A 14,205-nucleotide genomic window follows, 5' to 3' on the forward strand; every position below is an offset into this window, starting at 1 on the left:
GGCCAAATTTCACATCAGAACCTCCCAGCGAGCTCTTAACAACGTCCAGACGCAGGGCTCTGCCTAGACCAACGAGACAGGACTCCTCCAAGACCAACGAGATGCGGGAGTCCTCCAAGACCAACGAGACAGGAGTCCTCCAAGACCAACGAGACAGGAGTCCTCCAAGACCAACGAGAGGCAGCGGGATTCCTCCGAGACCAACGAGAGCCAGAACCCGAAGGCCAAGGCCTTTCCCAGTCTGCGCGGGGCTGGGCCCCACTGTTCTCCTTTCAGTGTGTCTGGGGAGCTTAGTGCTCAGAGCTGGGAATTATGTGCCCTGGGGACTCACCGAAGGGTGACTTAGCAGAAGAGACGAGTGCAGGGCTGTGTTGCAGAAGGGCCTCCTGTGGCCGGGCTGCAGGTGAGGGCGGCAGGTGTGAGGCCCTCCCCGGCGCTCCCGGCCCTGTTCGCCTCCGAAAACAGCACAAGCCAAGAAACCCAAACGGGGGACGTGGATTAAGGCGAAAGACTGGGACGACCACAGCCGGGGGAGAGAGTGGGGGCGGGGAGGCACAGAAATGCCGGAGCCCTGGGCCCCGGGGCCCCCCGAGAGCCCGGCACCTGCGGAGGGGACAGCCGAGGGTCCCCTTGTCGGGGAGACTGTCACTCGGTGCCCCCACGGCGGAGAAAGGGACGGAGCTTCGTCAAAAAGTTAAAAGCAGGACCAGCGTACTACCCGGCGGTCCCACTTCGAGTCTGCACGCGGAGGAAGGAAAACAGGACCCGGACGAGGCATCAGTCCCAGCGGCCGAGGAGGGGAGGCCGCCGCGCCGAGGAACCGACACAGGGGACGCGGGCCTGGCGCGCAGGGGGATGCTGCCCCGCGTGGGCAAGAAGGAAACCCTGACATTCGCCGGGATGGACCAGGAGGACGTGATGCCCAGTGAGGTAGGTCAGGCAGAGAGAGGCGGATGCTGTGTGGCATCGCATAGATGTGGAATCTAAAAAAAAGAAAAAAAGCAAAAACCCACAGAAACATCAGAAAAGTGGTGGCCAAGGCGCTGGGAGGTGAGGGAAATGGGGAGAGCCGGGTAAAATAAAAGGGTGCAGACTTTGGGCTGTAGATGAGTCGTGGTAAGGAAGACGCGGGGCTGTAGGGGGTCACTCGGATGTAGTTGAAGTTTGCTAAGAAAGTAGAACGTAAATGTTCACACACACACACAAGAGAGAGAGAAAAAAGCGTGGGGTCATGGGAGTATTAGCTGATTGTGGGGTTCTTGCCACAGTGTGTGCGTATATCAAGGCACCACACTGCGCCCTTTAAATATCTTGTAATTTTCTCAACTCCACGTCAGCAAGGCTGCAGAAACAGATGATAGGCTATGCCGTCGGTCCGCTTCCTACCCGCCCAGCAACAGCGTGCGGTAGGGCGGAGAATCGGGCTGAGGGATATGAAAGACACAGACCACTTCAGGGCCGATGCACAGATGCCCGGCAGCCTACGGGAGAGACGTGAGGGAAGACACGGAGGGAACGGAAGCTTCTGGTACCCGCGGCTGCAGCACACGTTCCACGTGGCCCGACTACGGCCAGATTCACGTGCGGGGGAGATTGTTCTGGGCGATGCCGGACGCCCACGGTCTTCCCACTGCAAGAATGCCCATGAGTTACCCTGCCAGGTTGTTTCAGCAACCCGCTGAGTTTTGTTAAATGATCCTACAACCAAGAGGGAAAGGGCAGAACCGAACCACGCCTCGGGAAGTTCGCTCGCAGCGCGAGGTCTGCGGTTCGTGCGTGGTCGCCGTGTCCTAGATGCACTTGGTGTCATGTTTACTTCTCACTTGTGATCATTTTCAAAGGTTGGGAAAGGGGGAATCACCAGGCGAGAGTCCCACGTAGCTCGTGGTAATCGCTGGAGCTCCACGGGAAACCACGTTTACTGAAGGAAAGCTCACGCTCTTACTACCGCATCGGCTGCTCTTGGCAGAATCTCTGGCTGTAAGGGGCAGGCAGTCCTGTCCTCTGATAAAAATTATGGAAGCCACGTTGTGGTCCCTGTTTTCCTTCCAGCTCTGATGCTTAGGCAAAGCCACTGGTAAGAGGGGCCACGTGTACGTAAGCCTGCTACCGGGAAACTGAGGCAAACAGGCTTGGTCTGGCAGCGGTTGGCCGAGTGGTGGAGAGCCCTGTCCGAGAGATGGGCCTGGTGGCACGTTCCCCTTTTGCGACACTTCATCAAGAGGAACCAAGCACCTGGGTTTTCCCAGGAGGACTCTGTGTGGAGCTACTGGGCCCCTTGTCACATGGGTGGGGTCGTCCCGAGTCTGCAGGCAAAAGTCAGCCCTTGGAGCTTTAGTTGGCTTGCGGTATTTTTCCAATTAAAGATGCTATGATTGAAAACAGCCCAGAGCTTTTTCTGAGCTCTGTTTAATTACTCATTGTTCAGAGTGTGTGCGATACATGGTATTTTAACGAAGAGCAAAGGCTTCAGTAGTTTTGTTTTTTTTTTTAAATTTTTTTTAATGTTTATTTATTTTTGAGACAGAGAGAGGCAGAGTGTGAGCAGGGGAGGGGCAGAGAGAGAGGGAGACATAGAATCTGAAGCAGGCTCCAGGCTCTGAGCAGTCAGCACAGAGCCCGACACGGGGCTCGAACCCACGAACCGTGAGATCATGACCCGAGCCGAAGTCAGATGCTCAACCGACTGAGCCACCCAGGTGCCCCTGTTTTTGTTTTGTTTTTAAAGGATACTGAGATGGGGACTAGAACACTGGACTGGCCATTTCTTGGGGCAGGGACCACCAGGAAAGGCTGTCCGGCTTCTAGGGCCTTCACTGTATGGGGAAGCGATGGGGCAGGAGGACCCCTGGGCCAAGGAAGTAGGCTCATAGAGGCTTAGAATTTGGAGTGTATTTTCTTGGTCATGTGAGCGCACAGCCTTTCTGGGTGTTGAAGTGAATTTCACGTAGGGACGAAAAACTTTATCTTTGGGTGACATTATCCTTGGATGCTGGATTGACTTATTTCAGTAGCAAAGGAAGTTCAACCGCAAAATTCAGTTTTCTGAAAACAAAGGAGTAATCGTTACTTTCTTTGCAATTCCAATATGCAGAAGCCTATCACAGAGTAGTTTCCAGGGTGTTTGTTTATAAAGTAAAACTATCTATAAAATTACCATTTCCTTGGGGTGCATGGGTGGCTCAGCTGGTTGAGCTTCCGACCTCAGCTCAGGTCATGATCTCACAGTCTGTGGGTTCAAGCCCTGTGTCAGGCTCTGTGCTGACAGCTCAGAGCCTGGAGCCTGCTTCTGATTCTGTGTGTCCCTCTGTCTCTGCCCCTCCCCTGCTTGCACTCTCTCTCTCTCTCAAAAATAAACATTAAAAAAAAAGTTAAAAAAAATAACCAATTCCTCTGCTCATAATAAATTTGTGGTGGGAAAAGGCAGAGACAGCTTTAGGGTAGACTGAGAGTGTCTGCTCTTTTTTTAATGTTTATTTATTTTGAGAGTGAGAGAGACAAAGCATGAGCAGATGAGGGGCAGAGAGAGAGCAAGACCCAGAATCGGAAGCAGGTTTCAGGCTCTGAGCTGTCAGCACAGAGCCCGACGGGGATCTCAAACCCAGGAGCAAGATCAAGATCATGACCTGAGCCAAAGTCCGACGCTCAACCGACTGAGCCACCCAGGCGCCCTGGGAATGTCTGCTCTTTTTTACGTAAGCACCTGTTACTAGGGCAAGACCCTTCTTTGTGTTTCTGGCAAAACCCAGTGTGGTACTTCCTGAGGGACACGAGTCCGCAGCAGGTTCAAAGCTGCAGCTTAGCGGGAAAGCTGCTCTCCCGTTACCCCAGAGCTCTGTTTAGTCAGAAGGCAGCTCGCGACAGGAACGTTTGACATCACCTCCCTGCCTGGCTTGGCCAGGGCCCCGGCACTGCTTCCGGCCAGGGCTGGTGGCTGGCGGCGACGTGCCCTCCAGCACATCGCTCTTGCCCTTTGCGAGAGTGACGCTGCCACATCCTCTGTGCCGCAGCCCACTGGAAGCAGGGACCTGACTCCACGGGGGCAGCTCTTTGCCAAAAGCCAGTCCAGATTCTACACGTGGACGCACTCAAGGGCATGCTAATCGGGACAATTAGATTGTATCTGATTAATGGCCTCTGGCAGTGGTCCACTCAGCTCTGTGGTGCCCGCACCCCAACCAGGCAGGCATGAGTGAGGCTCCAGCTTCCCCCAGGTCCCTCAAAACCGCCCCAGAAAAGCTGCTGGCGAGCCCTGGAGCTCTCCGAGAATCAGCGGTGGGTTCCAAAAAGGAAAAAGCTTCAACTTTTCATTTCTAAACTGTTGGCTGATGCCTCTTTTTTTTTTTTTCTCAGAGAAAATGTCATTGATAAATCCTGAAGCTAAATGTAGAAACTCTGGAGGAAAAAAAAAATAATGGTGGGATGCGATCTGGTTTATAAAGCTTGAGAAAACGTCCCGGAAAATTCCTGGTAACCAAGACCAACTTGCAAAGCCAGGAACTTCCAAACTAAACGTATCTACTAATTCATTCCTCTGTTGAGTAATTCTTTGTGAACCGGCTTGAGTGTAGGCATCCAATGAAATCTAGTCTTTGCCATGCAGATAAACTAGGGCTTTTATGGGTGACAATAAAGTGAAGTTTATCTGAGGTATTAGCTTGGTGGAAGAGGTTTTGTTTCGTTTTGGGTTTTTTTGTTGGTTGGTTGGTTGGTTGGTTGGTTGGTGTGGCAGTCCTGGGAAAGTTTCAGGATCCCAGTAGACGCTGAGTAAATGTTGGGATCCAAGAATGAAATAACGGTCTCTGCCCTTCAGGCTTACATTCTGTGCCAGGATCATAGATGGGATTCAAAAATAAAACGCTTGTTTTCTTTAGCAAGCATTTACCGTGTGTGCCGTGTCCTGTGGAGGAAAGCAGGGTAGGCAGGGGGCCGGAATGCGCTAAGTGGGGGCAGGGGTGAAGGGGTGCATGTGCAGGTAGCATTCACAGGGTGAGCTACTGAGGACCAGCACCCAGCTTGGGTGTTGCCAAATGCAGAGTGTTTGAGGACAGGGTGAGGCTGGAGGGAAGGAGGGCTCCTGGGGTGGGGGGGTGGGGGGGTGGGGAGGGCCTGAGGCCCTCTGTCTTCCAGAAGCCCCGTGGTTTCCTCGGGGCGCATTCCTGTGGGCGGTGTGGCCTGGGAGCCGGAGGCCGCCTCATCTCCTGCTGAAGTGCCCTTGGTGCCTCCTCCCTCCTGACCCCTGCTGGCTCTCCAGATGGCTGCGCCAGCCTCCCCCTCACGCCCCTAGTTGCTCCTTCCGTCCCCCTGGAAGAGGAAGCACACGCCAGTCCTTGGGTGATTTCTCCTACTTCTTCCTATGCCGGGAGCACCCATCACCCCCACCCTCCTGCAACGATGACCGTAGCAGATCTCACTCTTCTCATTTCTAACTGGCTGCGGCCAGGGCGATTGAGGCTCCAGGTATGGAATCCGTGTGGCATGGGCGTGCCAGTCACCTGGAAAAGGTGCCGGCCAGCTGTGAGTTTCCGGTCCTCCAGTCCTGGTCCGCTCCAGGGCGTGTGCCCTGATGACAGCCTCACCCGCTGCAGGTGCAGCAACAGAGGGACCCAAACCCGCACCCCAGTCTTTAACCTTGCCTTTTGCTGTAGTCTTTGATGCTAACTCTTCTGGTCGGGCACAGTCAGGATGTAGTGACCCAGAAGTTGCTTGCTCACCTGAATTACGAGACCTGGAGGGTTTGCGTGGGGGCAGGGTGGGAGTCCTGTGGGCTTGGGCTGGCAGGGAAGGCGTCACCTCGACTCCTGAGGACCTCAGAGATTAAGGGAGGCAGCGAGCCTGAGACCAGGGCTGAAGGGGGGGGATGCACTGAGGTGGGAAGTCTGGTCTCAAGCAGGGCTCTCCCGGAGCAGGTTCAGGTAGCTGGAGTTGGTACCTGTGGGATCAGAGAGCTTGGGAGATGCTGGGTCTTGTCAGGCATGGTCTGGGTAATAGCTGAGGCAGGAGAGGAGAGGAGATGCTGGAGTCGGGCAGCAAGCCACATCTGGTGTTCCTGTGGCCTGCTGTGTAGACAGCCCAGCCCCGATTCTCTTAAAGACTGACATAAGGAGAACATTCTGTTCTGTCTGTGTTCACAGCCCCTTTCTGACTCTTTCTGGCTCATGTGCCCCCGGTTGATAACTGTCCTGTCCTTTCTCCTTAGATGTGGGTGATAACCTTTCCAACATACACCTCATCTGGTCCTGAGTGTTAAGTGTTTGTGAGGAAAATCAGCTTGTTACTTCAGCTACAGTATTTATACCCACCCATAAAACTACACATGGAAACGACAAACAAATTTATTTGCCATTTTTGAAAATTTGGCCCTTAAAGGGCATTAGCAAGAACATTGTGCCATTAGCACAGATTGTTTTTAAAACACTTGAAAAGATCCAAATTCTGCTGAATTTGGGGGCCAAGTGGATTGAAAATTGCATCTTGTATCCCAGAATCTCCATGCAGTTTGGTTGTGTGCATGTTGGAAAAGAGTGCCACTTACACGTGGCCCGTGTCACCCAAGGAGGTGACCTGACCCTGGCCCAGGTATCCAGACATCCCTGGACCACAGAAGGCCAGTCTGCAGATGCGTGGAGGAGACCGGAGCGTCTTGTGGGCCTGAGGGAGGGCAAGGTGGGCTTGTTCGGGGCTTGGATGCCTGAGGGTGTCTCCCAAGGAGCCATCCCAGATCCCAGTCCCAGGAATAGAGCCCAGTGCTGCTTTAGTCTCGTGATCACTGCCCGTAGGATGAGGTCCACGGTCCTTCCCCTTCTGCTGAGGCTCCTAAGGAATTCTGGTCTTCTTGTCAGTTTCCGGAGCTTGTGAGCAAAAGACCCTTTAAGGATTCATCCTCCCTCCTGCCTCGTCCAGCGTGCGGTCAAGACCCGGTTCATATCACCTCTGTGATGTCCTTCTTAACCGGGTCATGTGGAGTTGGAAGGTTCCCTCCTTCAGATTCCCCCAGGACGGGGGTCACAGTTACCCCATATTTTTGCTCGATTCCCCTCTTCTCTGTAGGTCAGTGGCAGAGTCTTGAGTTATTTATGTCCACCCCCTGGAGCCAAGTAAGAGTGCGGTGGATACTGTTGACTGGATGGGTGACTCCTTACCCAGGGTGCGTGAGCGGGAGGGAAAGGAAGAGGAGAGAGAGAAGCGAGTGACAACGTCGGATGGCCTGCACACTGCAGCACGCGTTCTGGGCGGGGTGCATCGGCCGAGGACTGGGACGCGCTCTGGGAGTTAAGTGCTACTAAGATCAGATAACGTGTTCGAATCACTTCATTAACTTAATCTAGGAAGTACATGCTGGTGATCCGGCCAAGTGTCAGTAGACACTGGGGCACAGGCAGGCCCGAGCAAGGTGGATCTCTGGACCCCCGGGGGTCCCTGATACACGTGTGTAGGCTGGCCACTGTCGGTGGTGATCTGTCGGGGGCCCCTGGAGAGTAGAGAGGAGCAGGGGAAGGAGTGGTTTGTTCTGGCTGGGAGCACCCAAAGTGTCCAAGGAGAAATGGCCTCGGGGGTCAGTGGCAGGGGGTCAGCTGAGGGGGTGTCCCCGGTGGAGGGAAGGCTGCGGCGGAGAGGCAGTGTGGATGCCTGGGAAGCCGTCTTGTTGGGGAAGGAAAGCTGGCAGGGCGCGTGAGCATCGCACTGCTTGGAAAGGGAGTGGAGTCTGCCTTTGCCCACAGGACACCCCAGCTTGTAGCACTTTTTAGTAGCTCTTGGCTACTCATTTATTCATGCCATTTCCTGTGGGAAGAAGGAAAGTACCGGTGTGAAGCTTGGCTATGTAGTTTGTGCCGGTGGCCTTAAAACCGCGGCTCCTTTCAAAAGGCAGGTTCCTAGATATCCCTTCAGAAATTGCAGTTCGCTGGCCCGGGTGGAGTCCAGGAATCTGCATTCTTAGCAGACACCACGGGTGAATCTGATGCAGCAGGTTCTTCCGATCCAATTTGTAAACCATTTCCCTGGGTCCAGGTGTCACCTTGTCCGTGGGTTTAGGAGAACGTGTGAAGGAACATTTGGTTATGTGATGGGATCATGGCTGTGGGAGCAGCGGGGCTGGGACGTTGAACCCCAGGGCCAGTAACTGTTGCGTACAGAAAGAACACAGGTGCCTCCTTGGGGCCTGGGGGGGGGGGGTTGTTCTGCAATGAAATGAGTAGGAGCTTAAGGGCCGATCCTAGAAGCGGGAGCGGCAGCTGGGAAAGGAGCCGGCCCTGCGGGGAGGTGACAGCCTGAGACCCACGCTCTGGGGATGAGCTTGAGTGGCAGTCGTGCTGGGTATCGTCTCTGCTTCTTTCGTGCCCAGACCTTCCATGAAATCCTGTTGCTCATGACAGCCCCAGGTTAGGAGTGTGGTGGAGAACTACACACCGGGATCCTCATTCACCTGCAGAGCGGTGGGGGAGTACAGAGTCACGGCCGAGGCGCCGAGTCATCGCCCGGGGCTGCTGGGACAAAGCGCCCTGAGCCGGGTGGCTAACAACAGTGGACGTTTATTCTCTTACGGTTCTGGAGGCCGGGAGTCTGAAACCAGGGTGTCATCAGAGCCATGCTCCTTTGTAACCTCTCGTTAGCTCCTGGCGGTGGCCGTCCTTCCCCGGTGGCCCTTGGCTAGCAGCCGGCACTGTGGCCTCTGTGTGTCGTCATGTGGCCTTCTCTCTGTGTGTCTGTGCCCACCTTTCCCTCTTCTTCTAAGGACACCTGTCATTGGGTTAAGGCCTGTCCTAATGACCTCTTTTTCTAACTTGAATCATCTGCATAAACTGTGTTCCCCAATAAGGTCATGGTCACAGGCACCAGGGGTTAGGATATGAACATTTCTTTTGTGGGGGACACGGTTCAGCCCATAATAGATGGTCAGGTGTGAGAGCGCATGCCCTATCGTCCCTCATCTCTCGCAGAATCCTCAGAAGTTTCGGAGGGGAACTGAATTATTGGAATATGTATCAGCACCTTGTAAGCTGGAACTCTGGGTATTTATCAGGACATTATGAGACAAGGTGACTCCAGATGAACTTGGGCCCGCTGTAGTTACTCGTATGTCACGAGTGGTTACAGCTTAGCGTGCTGTTTGTTGGATGAATTCCGTAACTGCACATGTAGCTGCAGCCAGCCCCGAGTCGCCATCGTGGGGTTCGAGTCCGGCTCACGTAGGGCCAAGTGATGTTCTCGTGAGGACAGAGCCGTAATAAATGCTTCCGGTGTCCACACAGTCAGACGCCGTGTCTGTGGGGCTCTTAGGCTCTCAGACGGACCGATTGCTGTGTGAAGCCAGAGCGTCATGACTTCACCCAGGGTTGGGAAGAGAAGGAGAGGCCCGGTTACATGATGTCCTAGGCTGGCAGTCGCGGTGCTTTGGACACGGGTCACATTCTGCTGTCTGCTTGATCGTAAACACCTGGTCCTGGAACCATCCGCAGTTTCTTTCGGTGTTAGAGACTGGGATGGCAAATTTAAAATTCAAATTCTTGTGAACAGCAGAGAGAATGTGGCTATAAAAGTGTTTCAGACCACAATGTTTTAAATGAAGGTTAATTTTCTGATAAAGTAGGAAATGAAGGAAAAATTATCTCCCTGCACGCGAGCATGGTTTAGAATACTATAGCTCAATTAGATGTTCTGATTGTGCAAACAATCAGCTTCATGTCTTGTTAAACTTCTCCTTTTCAAATTAGGAAGCTTTTCTATACTAAGATTAGCAGGGGTATTAAGGATACAACAGATAAAAGATCCATCTGAGCTCAGAGGAAAATTATAACTTAAGAGGGTTCAAAACTAAATGAGAGCTTCCTAAAATCCCGCAGCGTATCCAACGTTATTAAAAAATCGTCCAGCATGGAAATTAGCTGTTAGACTCAGAGGAAAGAAGTTATTATTCTTTGCTTTTTCTCCCTAAGATATCAAGTACTTTTTACCCAGTGGGTTTTGCTTTGTGCATGAAAGAAATAGGCATCTCGCTTGTTAATCAAAGTATTATTTGCAAACTAGATTTTGAGATGGAGAATGTTTATTCCTTATGGGCCGGGCTTTAGGAAAAGGAAGCTAAGACCGTTAGAATTTCCCAACTTCGTCTGCAAATGAAATTGATACCCTAAGTTTTAATAAGTCCATCATTTTTCTGATTCATTTTCAGGTCTTTTTGTTCAGCTCTGATGGGGTTGTATCTAGAACAAAGAGCTGCACAGTCATTTTTGTCCCGAGTCTTCTGTATTTTCAGTCCTGATAGTAAAGACACAGAATGTGGTAACACACACGTTATGGCACCTTGTGGAGTTTGTTCACTGAGCGCGCTAACGATGCCTCATCTTCGTAAGACCTTGGTTTCTGTCCAGCCTGTCTCCCTTCTTCCTGCTCTTAATGTTGACTCTTCGGTGCCTATGCTGGGAGCTGTGGCCCCTAACCACCCCCCACTTCCTCTGAGCCCTCCCCTCTCCCCTCTTGCAACTGCGGAGCCCCTGTCCTGCTCTTCCCTATGGTGGCTGTGCACCATCGCCATGCCTTCCTGCGTGGCTTCTCTTGCACTTTCTTTGGGTTATCTTCCCAGGCTTTGCACCAGCTCGGAGGTTGTGTCTTCCAGGAAGCTTTTCCTGACCCCAGGCGTCAGGAAAAACGTTAGGTGTCCCCCTCAGGAGTGCTCTCCACACGGTCATGTTGTCACCTGCTCCTGGTCAGTTTCCTTAAAAAGTTTTTTTTTAATGTTTATTTATTTTTGAGAGAGAGAGTGTGAGCGAGCATGCAAGTGGGGGAGGGGCAGAGCGAGAGGCAGACCCAGAATCCGAAGCAGGCTCCAGGCTCCGAGCTGTCAGCACAGAGCCGGACGCGGGGCTGGAACTCGCCAACTGCGAGATCATGACCTGAGCCGAAGTCGGACGCTCAACCGACTGAGCCCCCCAGGCTCCTCTTGTGTCTCCTGAATCCTAAGCTCTGAGGGCACCGTCTGGGTCTTCTCTGGCAGGTAGCACATTACCCAGCATGCACTGCACACTCCGCCAACATTTGTTTGCTCCTCATGTAAGTAATTATTGAAAATATTTGAGGGTTCCCGGAGGAGAGCCAGGCTCTTCTTTGAAGATGAACTCACTTCACTCACTGAGAACCAAAAAAAAAAAAAAAAAAAGTGACCCTAATGTCTAGGGCTGAAGGGGCCGCGCCGAGGTTGCCTGGAACAAAGGTTTGTCACAGTCTGGCTCCCGTGTTGGGCTCGGGCTGTGACTCATTGACTGGAAGAAGAAGTCTTAGGTGGATTGATGGCCAGTAGTTTGACAGATTCTACCACCCCCATTTGGGCAAATGAAATGAATTATTGAAAGTGATGGCAGATGAGATAACATTTATCTCAGAAAAGGGAACTGGGAAGCACTGCCCTGGGTGCCTTAAACACTAGTAAGTTCTTTTCTGAAGTGGGTCCACTTATTTGCATTTTATAGTCAAGGACTTTAGGATACTGGTCAAGAGAACTTTGGATACTCAACCATCTGCAAATCCCACCACATGTATTAGCTTTAAGGTCTAGGGAAAGGGCTAATCTCTGTGTGTCTCAGTTTTCTCGTGTGTTAAATGGGATTTTAAAAAGCACCCTGAAATTGCACTAATGCTAAAATGAGATAATACATGTGAACATGTACCATAGTGCATAATAAAGGCTCAATAAATACGTGAAACGGAGAAACTAAGGTTCTAAGGGTTTCAATCCTTGATCACATAGCTAGGGAGGAGTGACTCTGCTATATGATCCGTTAGCTAAGGAGGATTTTAAGTCCAGATTTGCCCATCTTACAAAAAGTAGTGCCATTCCTGCTCTACTGGACAGTTTCCTTAGAAACCCACTGTTATGTGTACTATTGTTGACATTGGTGTTTTGGGCTTTTTGACCCTTGTAGTTTGCTGCAATGAATTTAGAGATTTCCCCCATCAGTAGTGGACTGCCCATATGTTGCACTGCCAGTTAACTGACACCATAGACATTTTCATGGAAACCCAAACTATATGTTGTTCCTAAATTTTTAGTTTTCAGAGGACATTCCTGGATCCGGCTGCAAAGTCCCATAAATTAAATTGAAGTCAGTCACATTTATGATAGGGTTGTTAAAAAAGCAGTAAGTGTTGCGAATTTATGACTCTGTGCTCACATTCAGCTGTTCCCTGCTTCTGCTTCTAGGTCTTTCTATCCTATGTGGGATAAAATTTATATTTGTGGGTGAGATCATTATAAATCTTTTATGCACCACGAGTGCAATTTTAAATGTTTGTAAGCGTGGAGAAATGGGCCCATGAGATACCTACTATATTTCATGGATTATGGTTCTTGTATAACTAGTAAGAAAAAAAAAAATCTCTCAAACCCAAACCCAAACACTGAGCTCTGTAACCGGTACCCAGACCTTACTTAAGAGGGAATGCGTTAAGACAGAGCTAAACTTTGACCCTGTGGATATTGTTTCAAAATTCCCTTTTTTTTTTTTCACATTAAAACAACAACAACAGCGACAACTCTCATTGATGGCCACCCTTCTAGATGTCCCTTACAGCCGTCGCGGTGAGTTTAGTGAGAGCAGAGTAGGAAAGGAACAGTTTCTCTGCATCAGAATTTCATGAAACCTTCTGGAGTAGGGAGAGTGAGCCCCGCACAGAACAACTGTTTGCCCTTTCCTCATTATTTTTTTTTGGAATCCTGACCCTGAACTTGTGTGTCACTGAGGTCAAAATGTCTAAGAAAGTGCAGACATCTGGAGAAGACTTAAAAAAAAAAAAAAGTAACAAAAATGAAAATACACGTTTACTTTTTGCCAAGGGACAGCTGGGAACGAGGTACCGGCCACCCAGGGTGACTTCGTAAGCTCTGCGATGACAGGGCAAGGCCTCATGGCCATCCCGAGGAGACACTGGGAGTTGAGCTCACTTGAACGATGAGGCCAAATTAAAAGGGATAAGAGAATGTGAAGAAGTATCATTAAAAGGAATTAATGAGATAGAATTTAATCTGCACAAACATTTTGTGCTGACTTTGTGCTTTGGAGCACGAGGCTGTCAGTTTTGCTGTGTTGTCAGTAGGAAATGATGCCTAAATTAATCCAGGCAACAAAATCATCTGGAGGAGCTTCATTAAAAAAAAAAAAAAAAAATACATGTCGAGGTCCCCATCTCAGCTCGGAGTCACAATTCCCAAAGCCCCAGCACACGTCTCTGCCGTTTGTGACTTCCGTGGACTGACTTTTGGGAGCCAGGGTGTCCTTTGATAGTCCCCTTTCTGGGTACCCTTTTGAAAGTGCGTGTGAATTACTTCCGGCCTACCTACCTCTTTGTAGGAGGGGATTCTAAGTCAGCTGTGCTTCCAGGGGTGTTCACTTCCCTCCTGGAAATGGAAAACTGAAGTCCGGAATGGTTTGCGGTTTGATCAACAGCTTGCACGGCTTACTTACCGCAGACAGTCAGGACAGGAACTCATGCTTTTGGCCACCCAGCCCAGGGATCTTTCACTAGACCTGCCACTCCCATTCTGGGTCGGAGGCACTCCAGGGTGCCTCAGTGAACTTACATGGACCCTGCGGGATATTTGGATGTTTGAGTTTTCTAGGGAAACACGGTGATGCTCTATGGCTGTCAGATAGCGTGTGAACTACTAGCCTGAGACGATTCAGTTTCCACTGTGGGCCTTGCTTCGTTCCTTTTAATAGTATATCCTTGCCAAGCTGGGTTTCTGAAGGTTGCTAACATGAAAGGAAGGAAAATCAGTGTGAAATAGGAAGTCAAGGTGGTGATGCCCCCTCTGAATCCAAGGATTAAGCAATTGTGATGAGCCCAACAGGTGCACATACCCTCTAGTAAGTGACTATTTTAGAATGGAAAAAAAAAAAGTTATATTTTCTTTCAATTTGTGTCTTATTTTTAAAATGGCTACTAACTTCTAGGATATAAATGCTTATAACCTGATTACTTTACAAGCAGATGTATAAGATACTGCTTTTGGCACAGGGATACTGAAAACGGAGACACTGAGGACACCGTGAAGGGACAAAGTTCAGGAGCTGTATTGCACTGTCTTCCCTTGTCACACAGTACATTTCGACTTGTACATTTAAAAGCTTTGGTTATCTGGGTTTCGGAAAACAAATCAATGTCTTTTCCTCTTCTTTTGGTGTCAGGGTCTTACCATTTATTTCAGGTGTT

The 14,205-nt window shown here is 50.7% G+C and overlaps 1 long non-coding RNA gene across 2 annotated transcripts in view; it reads left to right on the forward strand.

The window, feature by feature from the left end:
* The first annotated feature begins 211 nt into the window (after positions 1-211).
* The window catches only part of LOC122216647, a 138,101-nt gene continuing 124,107 nt past the window's right edge, over positions 212-14,205 (forward strand). For both annotated transcript variants that reach the window (XR_006201013.1, XR_006201014.1), the window contains exon 1: positions 212-930. This is a non-coding gene — a long non-coding RNA (uncharacterized LOC122216647). The remainder of the gene's footprint in view (positions 931-14,205) is intronic.

Source organism: Panthera leo, chromosome A3 (genome assembly GCF_018350215.1).
Source record: "Panthera leo isolate Ple1 chromosome A3, P.leo_Ple1_pat1.1, whole genome shotgun sequence".
Taxonomy (NCBI): domain Eukaryota; kingdom Metazoa; phylum Chordata; class Mammalia; order Carnivora; family Felidae; genus Panthera; species Panthera leo.